This window comes from Trichomycterus rosablanca, chromosome 17, assembly GCF_030014385.1.
Source record: "Trichomycterus rosablanca isolate fTriRos1 chromosome 17, fTriRos1.hap1, whole genome shotgun sequence".
Taxonomy (NCBI): Eukaryota; Metazoa; Chordata; class Actinopteri; order Siluriformes; family Trichomycteridae; genus Trichomycterus; species Trichomycterus rosablanca.
This window is the reverse complement of record NC_086004.1, coordinates 14,475,361-14,497,951: the sequence shown is the minus strand read 5'-3', so window position 1 is coordinate 14,497,951 and position 22,591 is coordinate 14,475,361.

Here is a 22,591-nt window from a genome sequence, read left to right as displayed (position 1 = left end):
GCTAGATATTTCTCTTCGAGAGCCGAGTTTAGATCGCCGAGCGAACGCCGAGTTGCCTCCGAGCCAGCAAATCTAGCAGCAACCAGTCGGCGAGCGAAAATCAGGGCAAAAATCGTGTAGTGTGAACTAGGCATAAAGGTGATTAAGGCATTTAATTTACTAAAGCTGTAAGTCTTTTTTGTGGTCAACCATGTGCTTATTTGTTTTAAACTTGATGTATTGGGATTATACAATTTTCTAAGTATTGTAAAAAAAAAAATTAAAATAAAAAAAAAAAGGATTGTAAACAACACAATGACTTCCTTTAGGTTCTATTTCATGTTTCAATTACCCCTTTTCCACCGACGCAGTTCCGGTTCCCTTCCGGTTCCCAAACTTGATTTTGAACCGGTTCCACGTGTTTCCACCGAAAAAAAGAGGTTCCAGACAGCGAACTTACGTTCTAATCTGGCACCACAGAATACTTCATTTTTCAGCGTAAACCGTGACATCATCTGTGGGTGTAGAGGTTTGGAATGGACGTTTTCACATGAGACCACATTATATAGAATTCAAACCACTTTCATCTTTAAAATTTCACCTGATTACATTTGTAACAGCAACACAAATGCTCACAGGTAATCTACACACTTCGCCATCATGTTACTGCTCTTTACTTTCATTGTGTAACGCCCAACGTTGATGACGCTGCTTGGTTCCCAAAAACTGGTGGAAACGCAGGTCGGTTCTCTACAAAACACCAAGGTTCGAAGAAACCTGAACAGAACCGGTTCAAGAACTAGAGTTCTTCTGGTGGAAAAGCACTACATGTCCTTCCAAAACAGTTGGCAAAAGACATACAATTTACTTGATTTCATACATTAATCATGCTAGTAGTTATGACAAACACCTGGATTATTGGAAATACAGCACAACAATTGCAGCAAACAGTTTAAAAAGCTGGATCTGTACCTGGTATTAGTTAAGGGCTTGTGTGAGATTATTGCAGAATTGTCTTTACACAGAAAGTGATTTTTGGTCTAATGTGCTGAAAATAGAATGTGTTGTCAAATAGAAGATAAAATGTAAACATTTTGAGTGATACATTGCATATTCCCATAATGCAATTAATGTAGCATACGCAACCAATCACTGTCATCAAAGTGGTTCAAAATAAAATAAATTAAAATAATATTTATACAATTACAGTTTTTAAATGTACTTTCTATATTCAAGGTTTAACTGTTAGAGATTAATTTCCACAGAACTACGCAGTTAGTGTAGTTACATGCAACTAATTAAAATTTCTTTTAAAATGAGAACCTGACTGTCCATAAAAAAAACTAAACACCAAAAAAAAAGTAAAAAAATAAATAATAAAATAATAATAATAATGTAAAAAATAAATAAATAAAGCCACAACTAGAACAACACTGGTGCAGTAAAACTGCTAGAAACTCACTATCTTTACTGCTTATCCAATTAAGGTCGTGGGGAGGTGCTGGAGCCTATCCCAGCTTTTCAATGGGCGCAAGGCACACAGTAACACCCTGGACGAGGCACCAGTCCATCGCAGGGCAGACAGACAGACAGACAGACAGACAGACACACACACACACACACACACACCCATTCACCTGTAGGGCAATTCAGTGTCTCCAATTAACTTGACTGCATGTTTCTGAACTGTGGGAGGAAACCGGAGCTCCCGGAGGAAACCCACGCGGACACGGGGAGAACATGCAAACTCTGCACAGAAAGGACCCGGACCACCCCGCCTGGGGATAGAACCCAGGACCTTCTTGCTGTGAGGCGACAGTGCCACCCTTGCTAGAAACTAGCTACACATATTATAGTACAACATTAATGCCACTACAGAAACTGCCTAAAGCCATCACACATTCCCTATTCACTCAGAACATGAATTTAACATTCCAAACATATTGTCAGGCCCCAGCATGCAGCACTGTTGTAAACCACAATCCACAGTGGTCAGAGATATCAGTTCTTACCTCTTATTCACCTTCAACTATATAAAATGTAATAACACTATGCCAAGGATACAACCCTCACTGTCGATTTCAAGGTTTAACTGCAGTCCAGAATTTTATCAGATGTGTGTGCGTGAGAGACAGAAGACCTATTACCAGTAAAGAAGTGGGGGTCCTGACCATTGAAGAACAGGGTGAAAGCAGGTTAAAAAGGTATATAGAGAAATTGATGGACTACACTCAATAATTGTAGCACTTCAAAGTGCTTTTACATGGTAAATGGAGCTGATAAAATGAACAGTAAGTGTAGAAAAAAGGAGGTGGTTTTAAATGTTATGGCTGATCAGTGTATATTAACCTAATAATACAGTGGTGGGAAAATATTAAAACGCTCTCTTAAGCTCAAAAATGACTCTTTGCCAATAATGTCTTTGTCACAGGCATTAGTCACAGTGCCTATGTTCCAGACACAGTGTGCACAAAGGCAATCCCAAAATCCCTCATGCTTACATCTAAATTAGCCATTTTACATACTGCCATGTTTTTAGGATGGAACCAGAGTGTACCTATGGAAAAAAAAACTCATGCACTCAAAAAGTAATAGTGATCAAACCCAAGTCTTTGAACTAGAGATGGGACGATCGGGGTTTTTGGCACCGATTCCGATCTCCGATCTCCTTTCAGGGACATCGGCCGATAGCCGATTGCGATCGGAAGGCAGTATAAAATACTGCTATTTTATTTAGCAGTAAATAAAATAAATAAACTTAAAAAGAGCCTCACAGTGAAGATAAACCGGAGCAGCGCGCGCGCGTGTGTGTGTGTGTGTGCGCCTTTAGAAGAGACACATTGTTCACTGTATCGCTATAAGTGATTCATTGAGTCACGAGTCATTTTTCGCGAAGCGTAAGTTTCTCTTCTCAGTTATCTCTCCGTGTTTACTGTTATTAATTAAATGTCGTGGTTTTAAATAAACACCAACTAATACAGAACATTTTGTGTGACTCTCTTACATTAAAAAGCTTAATTAAACTGCTATTATTACAGATCTGTAACCGACCGTCAGACTCGTTCCGTCTAAGGAGCTAAAAGTTCAGCAGATGATCCTGAACTAACGAATTTGGTAATGAATAAACTTTTGCCTCTGATTGGCTCTGTAACGTTTTCTGTTCTCATCTACATCACAAGTAAGAACCGCTTACGATTTACCAAAGTGAACCAGGAGTTTATATAACGTGCTGATAGAATCGACTCAGATGTGACCGGGTTGAATTATCTTTTTAAAGTAAATATTACAATCAGCAAAATTACATCGTATGTATGATGCACAACATTAATGATGTTATTTTAGGTCATGAAGAGCTTTCACGATGGTTTCTGTACGATGGTTGATGAATGGTGATGTGATGGTTGGCGCGTCGTAGCTCAAAGTCTGGATCAATCCACTGAGCTGTTAACTTAACATGATCTTTATATATCACACGATCGGATCGGCTACTTTTAGGAAATATCGCCGATCGCCGATAGCATATTTTGATTAAAAATCGGCCGATACTGATTCATAGCCGATCGATCGTCCCATCTCTACTTTGAACTGTTCCACACTAACAGTATCAACAGTACCACTGGGCCCCCTAAGCTTCTGAGTCTTGATATACACTGATCAGCCATAACATTAAAACCACCTCCTTGTTTCTACACTCACTGTCCATTTTATCAGCTCCACTTACCATGTAGAAGCACTTTGAAGTTCTACAATTACTGACTGTAGTCCATCTGTTTCTCTGCATGCTTTGTTTACCCCCTTTAATGCTGTTCTTCAATGATCAGGACCCACACAGGACCACTACAGAGTAGGTATTATTTGGGTGGTGGATCATTCTCAGCACTGCAGTGACAATGACATGGTGGTGGTGTGTTAGTGTGTGTTGTGCAGGTATGAGTGGATCAGACACAGCAATGCTGATGGAGTTTTTAAACACCTCACTGTCACTGCTGGACTGAGAATAGTCCACCAACCAAAAATATATCCAGCCAACAGTGCCCTGTGGGCAGTGTCCTGTGACCACTGATGAAGGTAGGAGTGTCTAATAGAGCACTTTGAGCAGACATGGTATTTAAAAACTCCAGCAGCATCGCTGTGTCTGATCCACTCTTACCAGCACAACACACACTAACACACCATCACCATGTCAGTGTCACTGCAGTGCTGAGAATGATCCACCACCCAAATAATACCTACTCTGTAGTAGTCCTGGGAGAGTCCTGACCATTGAAGAACAGCATGAAAGGGGGATAACAAAGCATGCAGAGAAACAGATGGACTACAGTCAGTAATTGTAGAAAGTACTTCTGTATGGTACGTGGAGCTGATAAAATGGACAGTGAGTGTAAAAACAAGGAGGTGGTTTTAATGTTATGGCTGATCGGTGTATATATGCCATATATACCGCTTTATTATTTAAAATTCTCCCTGTTTGGTTTGTGGTCTTTCAGCCACAGTACTGTTTTATCTTCGATTAAATATCTGCAAATGGACTATTTTTCTACTACAAGATGTCTGAGGATTTACCTCACTCTCTCTCTCAAGTGAGGCATGTTCATCCCTGTTATACTAAAAGACTTTTCCTTCTGTTTTTAAAACTACATATTAATCTAATAATACAGTGGTGGGAAAATATTAAAACATTAAAACGCTCTCCTAAGCTTAAAAATGACCCTTTGTCAATAATGTCTTTGTCAAAGTGCCTATGTTCCAGACACAGGCAATAAAGGCAATAAATGTTAATGTTGTAAATGTTAATCTCTGACTACTTTGGCCATTTCTTGAGACAACCACACCACCACATGCTAACCTTTTCAAACAAATCTGCTTACCCAGTGAAATTGTGCTACATGAAAAGTTGCTGATTCTGATGTTGCTTTAAAGGTTAACAGACATCTGAACAGAGCAAATGAACCATTATAAAGCTTTTCTTTTGCTATCCTTGAGAGAGTGAATAAGAGTGCCGGAACATGCCCTAATAAACCTCTTTACCTACTGCATATTACATCAATGACAAACAATATAAGCTGGTAAGCCACACACATCTGTTTATCATTAGCCTAAGAAATGACACTAATCATGTGTGGAGATAAGTCTGCTAAATAGCTGAACTTAGTGGCTCATCATGTTTTACACACTTTGGTTACATTCATGACAGAAACAGTAGTTACTCGTTACACAAGATTCATCAGTTCACAAGTTCAATGTCAAACACAGTCATGGACAGTTTTGTTCTCCAGTTCACCTCACTTGCATGTCTTTGGACTGTGGGAGAAAACCGGAGCTCCCGGAGGAAACCCATGCAGACATGGGGAGAGCATGCAAACTGTACACAGAAAGGACCCGGACTGCCCCACCTGGGGATCAAACCCAGGACCTCCTTGCTGTGAGGCAACAGTGCTACCCACTGAGCCACTGTGCCATCCATTAAACACATAAAGAGTAGCCCCTACTATTCCATTCAGCTAGACGAAACTACAGATGATGCATATTTGACCAGCTTGCTTGTGTATGTCAGGTATGAATATGATGGTGGTACTTTTAAGGACTTTCAATTTTGTCAGCAGTTGCAGACCAAAACTACGGCCGAGCACATATTCCCAACTCCTGAACACATTTCTCCAAAAGAATGAACTTGATAGGGTACTGGGATAATGTGTTGGAGTCTGCATGAATGGTGCCTAGGCTATGACCATTATAGTGAAGTAGCAGTTCGAATTCACAAGGTGATGGACTCACTACAGCTTTCACTGCGAGGCCCTGGGAGTAGTAAAGAAGATGCCAGAATAATTAAAGGCAGTGCTGGACTCAGCTGTGAAAATGGTGAACCTCATCAAGGCCAGCCCGATGCATTCATCCCTGTTCCACGTTCTCTGTGATGAGATGGGAAGCAAGTACTGTATATCAAACTTCTCCTTCATCTGGAGATGAGGTGCCTATCAAGAGGAAGGGTGCGTTCGAGGCTGTTCGAATTGCACACAGAGGTTCACATGTTCTCCACCAATGTTTTGATAGGCAGGACAAAATCAATGCAATGCTAAAAAAGATGGAGTTAGTTGAAGAAAGATAAGGGCGGTGATGTTTCAGCTTTCCACTCTGATGGTGGAGTCAAGGACAGCATCACTGCACGCCTTGTCAGCAACAGCCGGTGACCAAAGCAAACAACTGAATAAAAAATCCGTTAAGCATCAAAGCCTTTGAAATGCCTGAGGACTTCACTGTTGGTGAGCAGGAGAGTCAGATTGAATTGTCCTACAATGAAACTTTAAAGTCTGCTTTCAGAAGCCAATTGTTGTTGGACTTTTGGATACAACAATGCAGCAAATACTCTGCGGTTGCGGACAAAGCTGTGCACATTCTCCCCCATTTTGCTAATACACATCTGTGCAAAAAAGGCTTCTCGTCACTCACAGACATGAAAACAAAACACAAAAGTGAAGTGGATCCTAAGCCCAGCCTGAAACTCAAGCTGACCTCAACTGACCCAGACATTGCAGGACCTGCAAGGGCAGGCACACCCTTCCTATTAAGCTTAGGCACAAACTCACCTTTCAATCACCACTATTGTGCAAGCTAACTTTAATTGTTCTCTGTGTGTGTGTGTGTGTGTGTGTGTGCGTGTGTGTGATACATCACAATTGCTTTTCTCAGTGTGCTCACTTATGTGTGTTAGGATACAAGGCAGTTATTCTTAAAGTTCTAACTTGCTCTGTGTGTGTGTTTGAATGAAATACATTATAGTTGCTTTTTTCAGTGTCACTTGATGCAGGAGTTGGAATGATACACAGTATATTCCTCACTTTGTGTGTGTGTGTGTGTGTGTGTGTGTGTGTGTGTGTGTGTGTGTGTGTGTGTGTGTGTGTGTGTGTGTGTGTGTGAGAGAGAGAGAGAGAGAGAGAGAGAGAGAGAGAGAGAGAGAGAGAGAGAGAGAGTGAGAGAGCACTAACACAACCCCATACCATGAAAGACCCTGGCTTTTGGACTTGTTGCTGATAATGGTCTGGATGATCATATTCGTCTTTGATCCAGAGCACACTGATATGTCTGACCACAATACAAGTTTCCACTGTTTGATGGGCCATCCTAGATACATTAGAGTCCAGAGAACTCGACACTGCTTCTATACATTGTTAACATAAGGCTTTTTGTTTGCACAGTAACGTTTTAATAGGGATTTGTTAATGTGACTCCATATTGTAGTGCTTGACAAAAGTTTGCAAAAAGAATCCCCTGCCCACGTGGTCCTATCAGCTGTTGATTGATGGTTCTCGATGCAGTGCTGCCTGAGGCATTCAAGATCACAGGTGTTTAGTTTAGATTTACAACTTTGCCCTTTACACACTGAAATTCCTACAATCTTTTCCAATTCCAATCTTTCTTTGTGGAAAATTGTTTTAAAACATTTCAGTAATGCAGGGCTCTAGACTAACGTTTTGCACTGGTTGCACTGGTGCACCTAACTTTTTTTCTTAGGTGCACCAGCACAAAAGTTAGGTGCACCCAAATTTTCGACCGCATCGCATTTAACACCGCAGTTTTACAGGTTCACTTTTCTTTTTTTTTTTTTAATCACTGTCCATACAGGCAATATTGACTTGGAAATAACTAACAATCTGGTCAACATGGCCTCGTCTGATGATCTGTTTGCTGCTGCCTGACAATGAAGGGCAGTGGGGAGAGGGGACACTTGGGCAGTGCATTTATCGAGGCATGTAATGTGTTTTATAGATGCATTGGGCTTTTTCAGCCTTTCAATTCGAAATGTATTAGAACCAGTCACAAATATACTATTGCCGGCCACTGTCTTCTTTACAGTTAATTATAGTATTACAGTATAGTATTACAGTTAATTATAGTATTACACACTAATAAAAATTATAAAAATAATAGAGTAAATGTGTATGTATGTGTGTATATCTATTTATATGTGTGTGTATATTTAAAATTATATGTACAGTGTATCACAAAAGTAAGTACACCCCTCACATTTCTGCAGATATTTAAGTATATCTTTTCATGGGACAACACTGACAAAATGACACTTTGACACAATGAAAAGTAGTCTGTGTGCAGCTTATATAACAGTGTAAATTTATTCTTCCCTCAAAATAACTCAATATACAGCCATTAATGTCTAAACCACCTGCAACAAAAGTGAGTACACCCCTAAGAGACTACACCCCTAAATGTCCAAATTGAGCACTGCTTGTCATTTTCCCTCCAAAATGTCATGTGATTTGTTAGTGTTACTAGGTCTCAGGTGTGCATAGGGAGCATGTGTGTTCAATTTAGTAGTACAGCTCTCACACTCTCTCATACTGGTCACTGAAAGTTCCAACATGGCACCTCATGGCAAAGAACTCTCTGAGGATCTTAAAAGACGAATTGTTGCGCTACATGAAGATGGCCAAGGCTACAAGAAGATTGCCAACACCCTGAAACTGAGCTGCAGCACAGTGGCCAAGATCATCCAGCGTTTTAAAAGAGCAGGGTCCACTCAGAACAGACCTCGCGTTGGTCGTCCAAAGAAGCTGAGTGCACGTGCTTAGCGTCACATCCAACTGCTGTCTTTGAAAGATAGGCGCAGGAGTGCTGTCAGCATTGCTGCAGAGATTGAAAAGGTGGGGGGTCAGCCTGTCAGTGCTCAGACCATACGCCGCACACTACATCAAATTGGTCTGCATGGCTGTCACCCCAGAAGGAAGCCTCTTCTGAAGTCTCTACACAAGAAAGCCCGCAAACAGTTTGCTGAAGACATGTCAACAAAGGACATGGATTACTGGAACCATGTCCTATGGTCTGATGAGACCAAGATTAATTTGTTTGGTTCAGATGGTCTCAAGCATGTGTGACGGCAATCAGGTGAGGAGTACAAAGATAAGTGTGTCATGCCTACAGTCAAGCATGGTGGTGGGAATGCCATGGTCTGGGGCTGCATGAGTGCAGCAGGTGTTGGGGAGTTACATTTCATTGAGGGACACATGAACTCCAATATGTACTGTGAAATACTGAAGCAGAGCATGATCCCCTCCCTCCGGAAACTGGGTCGCAGGGCAGTGTTCCAGCATGATAATGACCCCAAACACACCTCTAAGACGACCACTGCTTTATTGAAGAGGCTGAGGGTAAAGGTGATGGACTGGCCAAGCATGTCTCCAGACCTAAACCCAATAGAACATATTTGGGGCATTCTCAAGCGGAAGGTGGAGGAGCGCAAAGTCTCGAATATCCGCCAGCTCCGTGATGTCGTCATGGAGGAGTGGAAAAGCATTCCACATTCCAGTGGCAACCTGTGAAGCTCTGGTAAACTCCATGCCCAGGAGAGTTAAGGCAGTTCTGGGAAATAATGGTGGCCACACAAAATATTGACACTTCAGGAACTTTCACTAAGGGGTGTACTCACTTTTGTTGCCGGTGGTTTAGACATTAATGGCTGTATATTGAGTTATTTTGAGGGAAGAATAAATTTACACTGTTATATAAGCTGCACACAGACTACTTTTCATTGTGTCAAAGTGTCATTTTGTCAGTGTTGTCCCATGAAAAGATATACTTAAATATCTGCAGAAATGTGAGGGGTGTACTCACTTTTGTGATACACTGTATATGTTTGTGTGTGTGTTAGAGTGTAATCTTAAATGCAGTGCATTATATTATCGGCTTTACTGAATCTTTTACACAGATTCCCAAAATCGCTTGCGGTGCACTCACTGCGTATTTTGACTACATGTATTGTAATATATTTTGGTCTTTTAGTTATTTTTATATTTTACTTAACGAAAATATTGTCGTGTTTTTACTTTCACTATCGCGGCACTTTACCGCTAGCATTAGCCCCTTGCTACTGTAGAGGGTCGGCTCACCTAGCCGCTGTCCGGTGGGGATGCTGCGGGTCTTTTGCTGTGCGGTGGTGGAGGTGTGGGAATAAAGGCACACGACAGGGTAGAGTCACTTTAACTGTTTAGTCAGGACTTAAGTGAGCGTTACAACACTTTACACCGCCGAGCTCCAGAACCCGAACTTCCATTCTGGGGACATCCGGCGAGTCTCATATACAAAACTAAACTTACGGCAGAACGTCCGAACGCACGTGTATAAACCTGGTGCTGCATTCTGATTGGCTGAGCTGAATGTCGCTCACATATCACCGCTACAATATTGTCCCGCACTTCACTATCTCTGATTGGTTTAGACCATGATATTGGCCTAATGTGTATCTGTTGTTTTTTTTTTCCCTCGGACGCCTGGTCGCACCGGTGCGACCTGAGATTTTTTTTAGTCGCACCATTGAGAAATTAGGTCGCATGTGCGACCAAATTGGTCGCACTCTAGAGCCCTGTAATGCCCATTTCTGTTACTCAAAAAAACTGAACCTTTCAAGGAAACTGTGTTTGAAAAAAGGTTGAGAAACACTGATTTAGCATAGTCACGGCACCCTTTAAAAGTATTCACAAACTCGAGTCACCCCAGTCTAAAATGTAAAAAAAAACGTACACTCTGCATCTCTCGGACTGCTAACACACAAAAACTACAGGGAAGAGACGTACATTGCATTAAGCTTATTGCATTAAAAATCCTCTCTTCTGAAGAGATGAGCCTGTGTTTGTTTCTGCTTTAAAACATACACACCATGAACCAATCAGATTTAACATCATTAAACAAGTTTATAGTTTATTTCCCGATTATTTGTCATTATACCACTAGCACTGCTCATTGTCTGCATGGTTTTTCTGTAGCTCGGTTACGGCTCTCAAACTTAAACTCAAAAGAAGCTTTATTGGCATGACATTCGTATTGCCAAAGCTCAGTTACAGAGAAATAATAAAAAATAACAATAAAAAAGAACAAATATATACAAAACAGTTACTTGTGCAAAAATATAAAATAGAATAAAATATTCTTTAATGAGCTCTCTCTCTCTCTCACACACACAAACTGATCGATATTACTACCTCATTAATGTAAATATTATCATTTTTATTGTGATTATTTTGCACTGTTTCTATTAATATTTTAGTTCTGTATATTTTTGTTCTTTCTTATTGTTATTTTTAATATTTCTCTGTAACTTGCTTTGGAAATACGAATGTCCTTATTTGTCATGCCAATAAAGCTTCTTTTGAGTTTGAGTGTGTCGGTGTGTGTGTCGCTTGCTCTCTCCGCGATACTGAAAGTGATTTGAATTTCGACAATTAACAGCTCTTATTATGACTGATTAATTCCCTCTACTGATGGAAGCGGAATGGTTGAATTACAGCCGATAAGAACTGCACAGAAATATAAATATATATATATAGCGGCTCCCAGAGGTGCGACTCGGTTCCTTTTGTTCATTTTAAAGAGCCGTTCAATAGAATCGGATCCTTCGCGAACGACTCATCACTATAGGCAACGCACGCAACCCGCGTTGACGTTGTAGCATGGGGAAAGGGGGGCGTGTGAGACAAATTTTGATGTTTGAGGCGGCTAATGGTCTGCATTTTCATGATAAGTTGACTTTTTTGTATTTTAAATTTATTTCATAATATCAGTAACGTCACAATATTTTTGACGGCACCCCTGACGAAGCCAGACGGCACCCCGGTTGAGAAAGGCTGTGCTAAATCATGATTACAATTACCAGGTGACATCACCTGTTTGAAATCGCATCATTTTTTTTTACCTCATTACTAGCCCCAAATTGCCCTGTCCCACCTTTTTGTTGCCGGCCTAAAATGCAGGAATGGGTGTATAATAAAAAATTAAATGTGGTACTTCAGGTTAGTGCGTTGAAGAAAATAGCAGCTTCAAGAACGGCCTACCCAAGACTAATCACTTAAAAAAAAAAAAACAATATGGAAGGTGAAAAGTTAAGAAAGAGTAGATAGAAAGTCAAACCCAGAGAGGACCAATTTAAAGAAGGGAAAGACGGAACATTATACATTGTCAGTTTCGTAGATATTTAGGGCATTCAGTCATAATATACTGTATTTAATAGAAATAAATATTTGGCAAATATCACAGAGTGGGGTAGCTTCGCCCTTATAAGATAAAAGTGTGTTAAATATGTGTGTCCTATGTGGCATCTGGTATAGACCACCTGATCAATGTGTCTCTGGTTGTATTTTTTCTTTGGGGAAAATGTCAGGACATGTTTCATAAAGTTAATTTTTGCATTGTGTGTTCCATTCTGTTTGCCACATATTTCTAATGCAGACAGATATAAGCGATTTGGCATCTGATGGGGGACGTCTACAGTCTGTTGTTTGATCTCCTGCTGTGCTCCTTGCTAATAGGTCTGCCTTTTCATCATCAGCAATGCCGCAGTGTCCCGAAATCCAGCAGAATCTTATGTTATAGTTCATACTGGTGAGTTCTTGTATTTTTTCCAAAACTCTATTTATGGTCGGGTGGTGGAGTTTCCATTGCTTGTAAGTAGGACTTGGAGTCAGTACATATCAGTGCCCTGGAAAGGCGCTCATTGTCAATGTGGTTCAGTGCCATTAGCAGGACTTGGGCCTCCGCTGAGTAGACTAAGCTGTAGAGAGGTAGGGCTGTATTGTTTGTATGTCTGCCGGCCACTATCGCTGCAGCTACCTGGTTTGCGGATTTAGAGCCATCTGTAAATAACACTGAGTGGGAGGACTTTAATTTAGAGATAGAAAAAGTTCATAGAGCACTGGCTCCAAAACCTCATGGCAGCACTCAAAATCAATTGTGAAGCGTTTTCTTGAATTTCAAACTAAGCGAATTCTAATTGCCTACTAAAAAAGGAAACATCCAAGTGAAGGATAAATCATTGTTTTTTGACCATGATTATGCAGTGATTCAGGAAGGGAAAGTATATATTGAAGTTAAAAGAGTGCTAAAAGAAAGGGCCATTCGCTTTCAGACTCCATTTCCTGGTAAGATGAGGGTTGTTTGTTTGTTTTTTATGCATTTTTTCTCCTTTTTCTCCCTTTTAGCATGTCCAATTGCCCAACTGCGCCATGCTTCCTCTCCACCAATGCCGATCCCTGCTCTGATTGAGGAGAACAAAGCTAACCCACGCCCTCTGTCACGTGGACAGCATGCTGTATGCATCTCATCACCTACACTTTGACGAGTGTAGTGCAGCTCAGCACTGTGTACGGAGAGACACACCCTGAGAGCACTCTTTTCTCATGCAGGTGCCATTAATCAGCCAGTAGAGGTCGCAATTGCATCAGTTATGAGAGAGTTCCTATCTGGATTAATCCCACCCATATCTGAACAACAGGCCGATCGTTGTTCATGTGGCTGCGCCACCTGAGCGGCCGATGAGGGCGTTTTTGACACTGAGACGAAAATTTATACCAAAGCCAGGGAAGCAGCAGAGGATTTACGCGTGAAAGGTTTTAATATTCATTAAAACCTTTAATATTCATTAAAACCTTGAATACATCGTATTGAATTTCACAGTATGTATATGTATGTGTATATATGTGGACATATGTATGTGTATATAAGTATATGCGTGTATACTGTTTTATATGTATATGTATGTATATGTATAGATTAGTATTTGTGTATTTATTATTTATTAGCATTATGTAGCATTATGTTCTGCACTACTTGTCACTTTACACACTTGTTCACTTTAAATTGCCCTTCGTAATTATATTGTTAATTCTTCTAATGTTCACTTTACTTTAAATTGCTCTTTTTAATTATATTGTTAATTTTTCTGATGTTTCTATATTCTTACTTTTAAAAACATTCTATATTTTTTGTATAATATATTTTTTAACTATTTTGTAGTTTTTGTAATTACTGTGGCGGAGCAGTCACTAAAGCATTTCACTGCCAGTTGTACTGTGTATGACCATGTATGTGACAAATAAACCTTGATTTGATTTGATTTTTAATATAAAAAAACAAAACAGCACAATGACTATTTCATTATAAGTGTATAAGTTACGGCAATCATATACTGGGAATGAGCAGCACAAAAGCGCAAAAGAGCAGACAGGACTGCACCTGAACACCTCCGAGACTCACCAAACCACTGACCAAACATGAAAATCTGAATCACCTGCCTACAACAACTGAGAATGAAACACCTTAAACCACAAAAACAAAAAAAGGCACCAAGTAAATGTAGCATCTACCCACTGTACATAGTTTAAATGGTCTGTGACTACTACATATTTAATGTGTTACTTGAGCAAACTGACCGACTGAGTATATGGGAGCGCATAACACTTTGTTGGATCAAATTTGATTTCATCTCTATTAAGGAGCAGAACCAAGGCATATCCCTCAATTGAAGGCCTTCTACATTCTTCTACAATGTTCTGCTGAGTTCTGTTACATCTTGTTAATGTCACCAGAAAAAAACCCCAGAAATGTCAGAAAGAATATGTCTCCGGAATATACGGTAGTAACTCTAAATGTCAATGGTCTACATAATTCAATCAGGAGGAATGAAGTCAAAAATAAAGAAAATAAAAGCAGAAATAATATTCTGGCAAGAGACACAATTGTCCTTGACCAGAACACGAACAGTTGCTATTTTAATCCCAAACTCTATTCATTGAGTGTCTGTCTATAATTAAAGACAAAGATTTATTCTAGTGAAGGGCAAACTGGAAAATAAAGAGGTGAACCTACTAAACATTTATGTTCCCCCTTGAAGTGATTTAACACTTATTAACAAAATATTAGACTTGATAGCAGTTGAAACCTCTGGAATACTCATTATTTGTGGAGGGGACCATGGGTATTTAAATCACAAACTGGACACTACAAACCCAGGGAAAACAATATGTGCCATGGTAATAAGAACTAATAAACTGATAAAGGAGCAAGGATTAATGGTTGTTTGGAGAATTTAAACCTCACAACAAAAGATTTCACCAATTACTCTACATGCCACTTGACCTGTTATAGAATTGACTACTGCTTCATACTACTACTACTTCAGATAGACATGTAGTCAAAAACTGCAAAACAGGCATGAAAAGTGTACCAGACCACTCTCCAGTAATTTAAAAAGTAACGATAGACAATAAAAAGAACACACTATGAAGACTTAAAACAGGACTTTAGAATGGCATATCCTTTAAAGAAATAATAAAAAAAATAAGCTCTTACATTTAAGAAGATGATGTTGGGGAGTTACAGTTGCAATCAGAAATATTCAACCCCCTCACCTCAAAAGACATTATAGTGATGTGGATGAAAGATAATGACAATAAATGACAAGAAACCTCAATAAACAACAAAAAACATGGCCTGGTATTTCTGGGAATCCATGATGCCAGGTACACGATCAAGATTACCAGTTCCTGCCGCAGAAAAACAGCCCCACATCATCAAAGACCCACCTCCATGCTTGACTGTGGGGATGGTATTCTTTTGGTCATAAGCCTGGCCTTTCGCAAGCTGGTCCATATGTCCAAAAAGTTCCAGTTTGGCTTCATCAGTCCATAGAACTGTCTCCCAAAACTCTGTAGTCTTATCCAAATTTTTCCTAGCATATTCTAGTCTACTTTTGATGTTCCTTGTGGTTAAGAGTGGAGTGCGTCTCGGAGTCCAGCCACGATATCCTTGTTTATTCAGTGCATGTCTTATAGTTGCCACTAAAGCACTTGTACCAGCCTTCATCAGGTCATCCTGTAGCTGTCTTGCACTCACACAAGGGTTTTTCTTAGTTGTCCTGACTAAGTTGCTAAAAACCCTTGATGAAATATTGGGCTTTTGTCCACGACCAGGCAGGTTTGCAAACTTCCATATAATGCTCCTAATTGGAAATCTTCTTACACCCAAGGCCCTTTAGGTGTGATGAAATAATCTCCTCTCTCAGCTTTTGGGGAAGCTCCTTTGTCTTTCCCATGATTGCAACTGACTTTGAATACCTTCATGAGTGGGGTATATATATGCATCACAGCTGAAGCAAATGAACGATCATTATAGAGTTCCCAAAGGCTTAATTATGTTTCAACTCTACTTTAGGCCATAAAAACTATCAGAAAGCTTTGAGAACAACAATATTATATTGGGGTTGAATAACTGAGACATGGCTATCTTAACAAAATATACTGTTACACACAAATACTTCATCATGCATTTTCTGTGTTAAATTTATCTGTCACTCAACTCATAAACAAGTCATCTAAAGCAGAATCTTGATCTTCGAAAAATCTTTAATTGATAAATCCTTAAAATCTTAGAGGGGGTTGAATATTTCTGATTGCAACTGTATCTCCACACATATTAAGGAATGCTGCCAAAGTGGTTCTAAGAGGCAAGATTATCTGTTATGTGTCCTTAAAAAATAAACTTAAAAAACACAAATGAATGACCTTGAAAAAAAAAAAAAAAAAAAAAAAACTAAAGGTACTACATAGCAAACAAGGTGACCCCAATATATTACAAGAGATTAAAGTGATACATTCCAAAATCAACAATTTGTATACAGAAGAAATAGAAAAAAACTCAAAAGTATTATAAAATAAGTTCAAGGGCAACAAAGCTCTTGGCCTGGAGACTACAAAAGCCAAAAGCTACAGGGGTTGGACAAAATAACTGAAACACCTGGTTTTAGACCACAATAATTTATTAGTATGGTGTAGGGCCTCCTTTTGCGGCCAATACAGTGTCAATTCGTCTTGGAAATGACATATACAAGTCCTGCACAGTGGTCAGAGGGATTTTAAGCCATTCTTCTTGCAGGATAGTGGCCAGGTCACTACGTGATGCTGGTGGAGGAAAACGTTTCCTGACTCGCTTCTCCAAAACACCCCAAAGTGGCTCAATAATATTTAGATCTGGTGACTGTGCAGGCCATGGGAGATGTTCAACTTCACTTTCATGTTCATCAAACCAATCTTTCACCAGTCTTGCTGTGTGTATTGGTGCATTGTCATCCTGATACACGGCACCGCCATTGGATGCACATGGTCCTCCAGAATGGTTCGGTAGTCCTTGGCAGTGACGCGCCCATCTAGCACAAGTATTGGGCCAAGGGAATGCCATGATATGGCAGCCCAAACCATCACTGATCCACCCCCATGCTTCACTCTGGGCATGCAACAGTCTGGGTAGTATGCTTCTTTGGGGCTTCTCCACACCGTAACTCTCCCGGATGTGGGGAAAACAGTAAAGGTGGACTCATCAGAGAACAATACATGTTTCACATTGTCCACAGCCCAAGATTTGTGCTCCTTGCACCATTGAAACCGACGTTTGGCATTGGCACGAGTGACCAAAGGTTTGGCTATAGCAGCCCGGCCGTGTATATTGACCCTGTGGAGCTCCCGACGGACAGTTCTGGTGGAAACAGGAGAGTTGAGGTGCACATTTAATTCTGCCGTGATTTGGGCAGCCGTGGTTTTATGTTTTTTGGATACAATCCGGGTTAGCACCCGAACATCCCTTTCAGACAGCTTCCTCTTGCGTCCACAGTTAATCCTGTTGGATGTGCTTTGTCCTTCTTGGTGGTATGCTGACATTACCCTGGATACCGTGGCTCTTGATACATCACAAAGACTTGCTGTCTTGGTCACAGATGCGCCAGCAAGACGTGCACCAACAATTTGTCCTCTTTTGAACTCTGGTATGTCACCCATAATGTTGTGTGCATTGCAATATTTTGAGCAAAACTGTGCTCTTACCCTGCTAATTGAACCTTCACACTCTGCTCTTACTGGTGCAATGTGCAATTAATGAAGATTGGCCACCAGACTGGTCCAATTTAGCCATGAAACCTCCCACACTAAAATGACAGGTGTTTCAGTTATTTTGTCCAACCCCTGTATATCTGCCATCTCTAAAATAAAACACCCAAAAACAAAAAAAATAGCACAAAATTAGAGGGCATTTAGAAGGCGTTCAAGATCTACTACAAAAAATGGATCACAACCCAAAAAAAAAAACAGATCCACAAAAGACAATTTTTGAAATCTCTTGACCTCCCTATGGAAACATTTTGACTGGAAACAAATTTTTTTTAAAGATATTTGTCATAGTTGTTATAATAAAGATATAAAAGGAACTGAGCTGGTAACAGCGTCAGGATTATTATAGGTATTTATGAATGGATATAAAACAGTAAAGATAAAACCTTTAATTTCATCATATATGCAAACATTCAAATCTTTCAAGATGATACAACATACTGCATCAAAGAAAAATGGAAGAGAGAGATGAATGCCCAGATAGGAACAGAAAAATAGGAAAAATTGTTCTTACACAAAGCAACCAACAGCAGGTCCTAGAGAGATTTTTACTGGAAATGTATAACTCGTTTTTTATAACTCCTAATAATAAGAACAGACTGATGAAATTAGCACACCACTGCTGGAGACAATGTGGAGCAGTTAATGTTAATCATTACCATGTTTTTTGGTCTTGTCTGGGTGTGAAGTCAATTACTAGAAAATGACCCACCTACTAAAACCATTGCTTAAGACAATGCTTAAAAAGTCACAGAGATTTAGGTTATGGAGAAACTGACTATGTCTCTAGGAATACAAAAAATAAAATGTAAAAAACTCTGGGGATTTTTTTTTAAACTGAACTGAGATATTATACAGGAGTGATGCTACTAGAACTATGTAAGTTTTACTATACCAAACCAATACGTTTCATTGTTTTGCTTTACATGGACAATTAAATGTAAAGTAAATGCAAACATTTTTTAAGTAGGATGGATTATGCAAGTATCTTGACATATACCTACTCACAGTTTTTGAAGACATGAATCCCATGGTGTATAATTGTTTTAAAAAAAGAAAAGACAAAACATATATCAGGTTCACGCTGTCTGTAATGAAGTAGGAAACACTGCATTTTTTATCAGCATTTGCCATACTCTCTTTGCCAACTTTTCTTGATTTGGGCTTGTACACTTAACTAAAATCTGCCCAGAATTTGTTAGATTCAGTGACACCCAAAGAAAACACAATTGGTGATTTTGTTTAGTGGCTCGGTGGTGCCTGTCTCCTGTTCTTTTATGACAAATTAAAGTTTCAGTATGCTAGACAACTAGTTTTAGTGTGCTACACAGTTTTAACGTTTTATTTTACAATAGAGTATGATTAATCTATATTACATTAATTTTTAATTATACTTTATTTAATTATTTATTAGGATTTTAACGTTAGGTTTACACACTTTGGTTAAATTCATGACAGAAATGGTAGTTACACCTCACACAAGATTCATCAGCTCACAAGTTTACAGTCATGGACAATTGTGTATCTTTAGTTCACCTCACTTGTATGTCTTTGGACTGTGGGAGGAAACGCAGGCAGACACGGAGAGAACATGCAAACTCCACACAGAAAGGACCTGGACCGCTCCACCTGGGGATCGAACCCAGAACTTCTAGCTGTGAGGCGACAGTGCTACCCACTGAGCCATGTGCCACCCTAATTATAATATTTTAAACTGCTACAACTGATACATTATAAATTATTGTACATAATTAAGTTGTTCTACATTTGATGGCATACGTGTCCATAGTTTGGTTTTAAAAGATGACATTGCTGGTATAACTGGTTTAACATAAAACCTGTAGCCTATTTAAAACAACAGTACATTAGGTAACACCTTAGGTGTCCCCCCTTTAGGAACTACACTTGAGAGATTTAACCGTTTATTAAATTACTGTTTTAAAAAACATTAAAATGATCCTAACCATACACTACAATACATACACATCTGCCTTATCATAAAAGACCAATTTGTACACCGTTAATCACAGCTGTAATCACAGGCCGTGATCTCAATATACACCAATCAGGAATAACATTATGACCACCTCCTTGTTTCTACACTCACTGTCCATTTTATTAGCTCCACTTACCATATAGAAGCACTTTGTAGTTGTAGTTTTTTTGTACAGTTACTGACTGTAGTCCATCTGTTTTTCTACATATCTTTTAGCCTGCTTTCACCCTGTTCTTCAATGGTCAGGACCCCCACAGGACCACCACAGAGCAGGTATTATTCGAGTGGTGGATCATTCTCAGCACTGCAGTGACACTGAAATGGTGGTGGTGGGATAGTGTGTGTTGTGCTGGTACAAGTGGATCAGACACAGCAGTGCTGATGTAGTTTTTAAACACCTCACTGTCCCTGCTGGACTGAGAATAGTCCACCAACCAAAAATATCCAGACAACAGCGCCCCGTGGGCAGCGTCCTGTGACCGCTGATGGTCTAGAAGATGACCAACTCAAACAGCAGCGATAAATGAGCGATCGTCTCTGACTTTACATCTACAAGGTGGACCAACTAGGTAGGAGTGTCTAATAGAGTGGCCAGTGAGTGGACATGGTATTTTAAAACTCCAGCAGCGCTGCTGTGTCTGATCCACTCATACCAGCACAACACACAGTGTCACTGCAGTGCTGAGAATCATCCACCACCTAAATAATATGTAGAGAAACAGATGGACTACAGTCAGTAATTGTAGAACTACAAATTGCTTCTATATGGCAAGTGGAGCTGATAAAATGGACAGTGAGTGTAGAAACCAGGAGGTGGTTTTAATGTTATGGCTGATCTGTGTATATTGAGATAGGAAGTTTTGTTTAAAATACCCCCCAATATACTGATGTAAAATTTATAATTAAACACATTTTACTTACTAGCTTTGAATAATGTTTACATACGTCAGTGTTAGATATGTCTTCTAACATCAGTCTGCAATTGACCGACCTTTACATCAATGAAAATATGATGTACAGTATGTATTAAATAAAATTATTATGCAGGTCTTTAGTATAAACATGTGAATATTGTTACTGCTGTTTAACAGCTGCAACATGATCTACCGACCAAATAAAATCCTACTATGCAAATGCCTTTTTCGAACACCTTTTCAAAACACTGTTCATATGACATAACCCAGGCTTCATACCATACTAGTCTTGACTCACCAATGGGTTTCTACTGTAGATTTGAAGAAATTAATTGGTGTATTAAATGGTGTATTCGCTTACAACAGACAGGGATAACTGCAGCGGGCAGCTAAGTAAAAATGGATAGCAAAAAAAAAAGCTGATAAGTGATTCGATGACCATGGCCTTTCTGGCCTACCGCGAGTATTGGGTGGTGGCCAGTGTACATTCATGTTTATCAGTCTGTATCAGGGGATAGCAGTTGAGTCTGTACCTGCTCTGTACTTCTTCATTCAATTGCTAATGCAGCAACTCATCGCCCCACATTAAAATGAATGTAATATAAGTACTTTTAATAGGGGTGGATTATTCAATTACTGTGCATCACGTTGAACGGTTTGTCTTAAATGTCTGGTTTGTGTACACCCTGCAGGAATATTGTTATCATTCAGACTGTTGGTTAAATATACATAGACACGTCTACTCTAAAACGGTCAGCCATTTAATGCGTGTGTAATGTGTTATGCTATCTAAAAATGTTACAGCGAAAATAAAGAATGCAAAATGTCAGACGTACCACAGATGTTGGTGTCCTGTAAACAACATCTCCGCACACATTCGGTCCTTATAAAACCTCTAAGAATCAAAATAAATATTCCACAAGCATCCAGTTCACTGCTCCAAACATAGAATTATTTTCGTTGTTTTCCATAACGGATTCTTGGCGTGAAGCGCCATTAATTCCAGCTAGTACAGTTTGCTCATCATTGCTCGAGCTGCTGCACGAGCTTTCTCCATTCCGTTGCTGTTCAGCGTCTTCGTTCAATCATTGCTGTGGTACCAAATAACTGTTTATTTAATAATGTAGTCTGAAGTGATGTTTTGGTAAAAAAAAAAATGTACAGTTAATGCGCCAAACAACGACATAAACTTAAACGTCTGAATCTTCCTTTGAATTGGAGTCTTGTTGATGCTCGTGTGGAAGGCGGTGTCTATTTTATCAGAAGAAAAAACGGCTGACTGGTAACAAAACCCACAGTGTCCCTCGGCCGAAATATGCCGCAAAGATTCCTTATCCAGCAGTGTGGCAGGAAAAATATAGCAGTGTTTTTAGCTTCCTAGAGGAACAGAGGAACAGCCACCGTGGGTACACGTCCTAAAAAACGGGGCTGCTGATACAGACAAATCGCTCCAGTCTGCTGTGGATGCACACACCGTTGCCCATCTCACGTCATTACGTACTTAGAGGAGGACGTCATGTGACCGTTTCGAGTCTCAAGTCATCGTCTTAGTGTCTTACATTTTCATGACTTTAGCAGTTGCCTCTAACCAAAGCGACTTACAATTGGGAAGTACTGTACAGTATATATTGCAAGCAATTGAAGGTTAAGGGCCTTGCTCAGGGGCCCAACAGTGGAAACCTGGCAGATGTGGGGCTTGAACCAGTGATTTTCCAGTTACTAGTCCTGTACTTTAACCACTGAGCTACCACTACCACTGTAGCTCTGGCTTACTTATCTACAGCACCGCATATTTTCTATCACTGCAATGTGAAATTGTAATTGACTGTTATTGCAAGTGGTTGGTTGTTAAGTTTAGGGGCAATTACTTTTTCTTTTTGGGCCAGCAAGTAGGTATTATTTAGGTGGTGGATCATTCGCAGCACTGCAGTGACAATGACATGGTGGTGGTGTGTTAGTGTGTGTTGTGCTGGTATAAGTGGATCAGA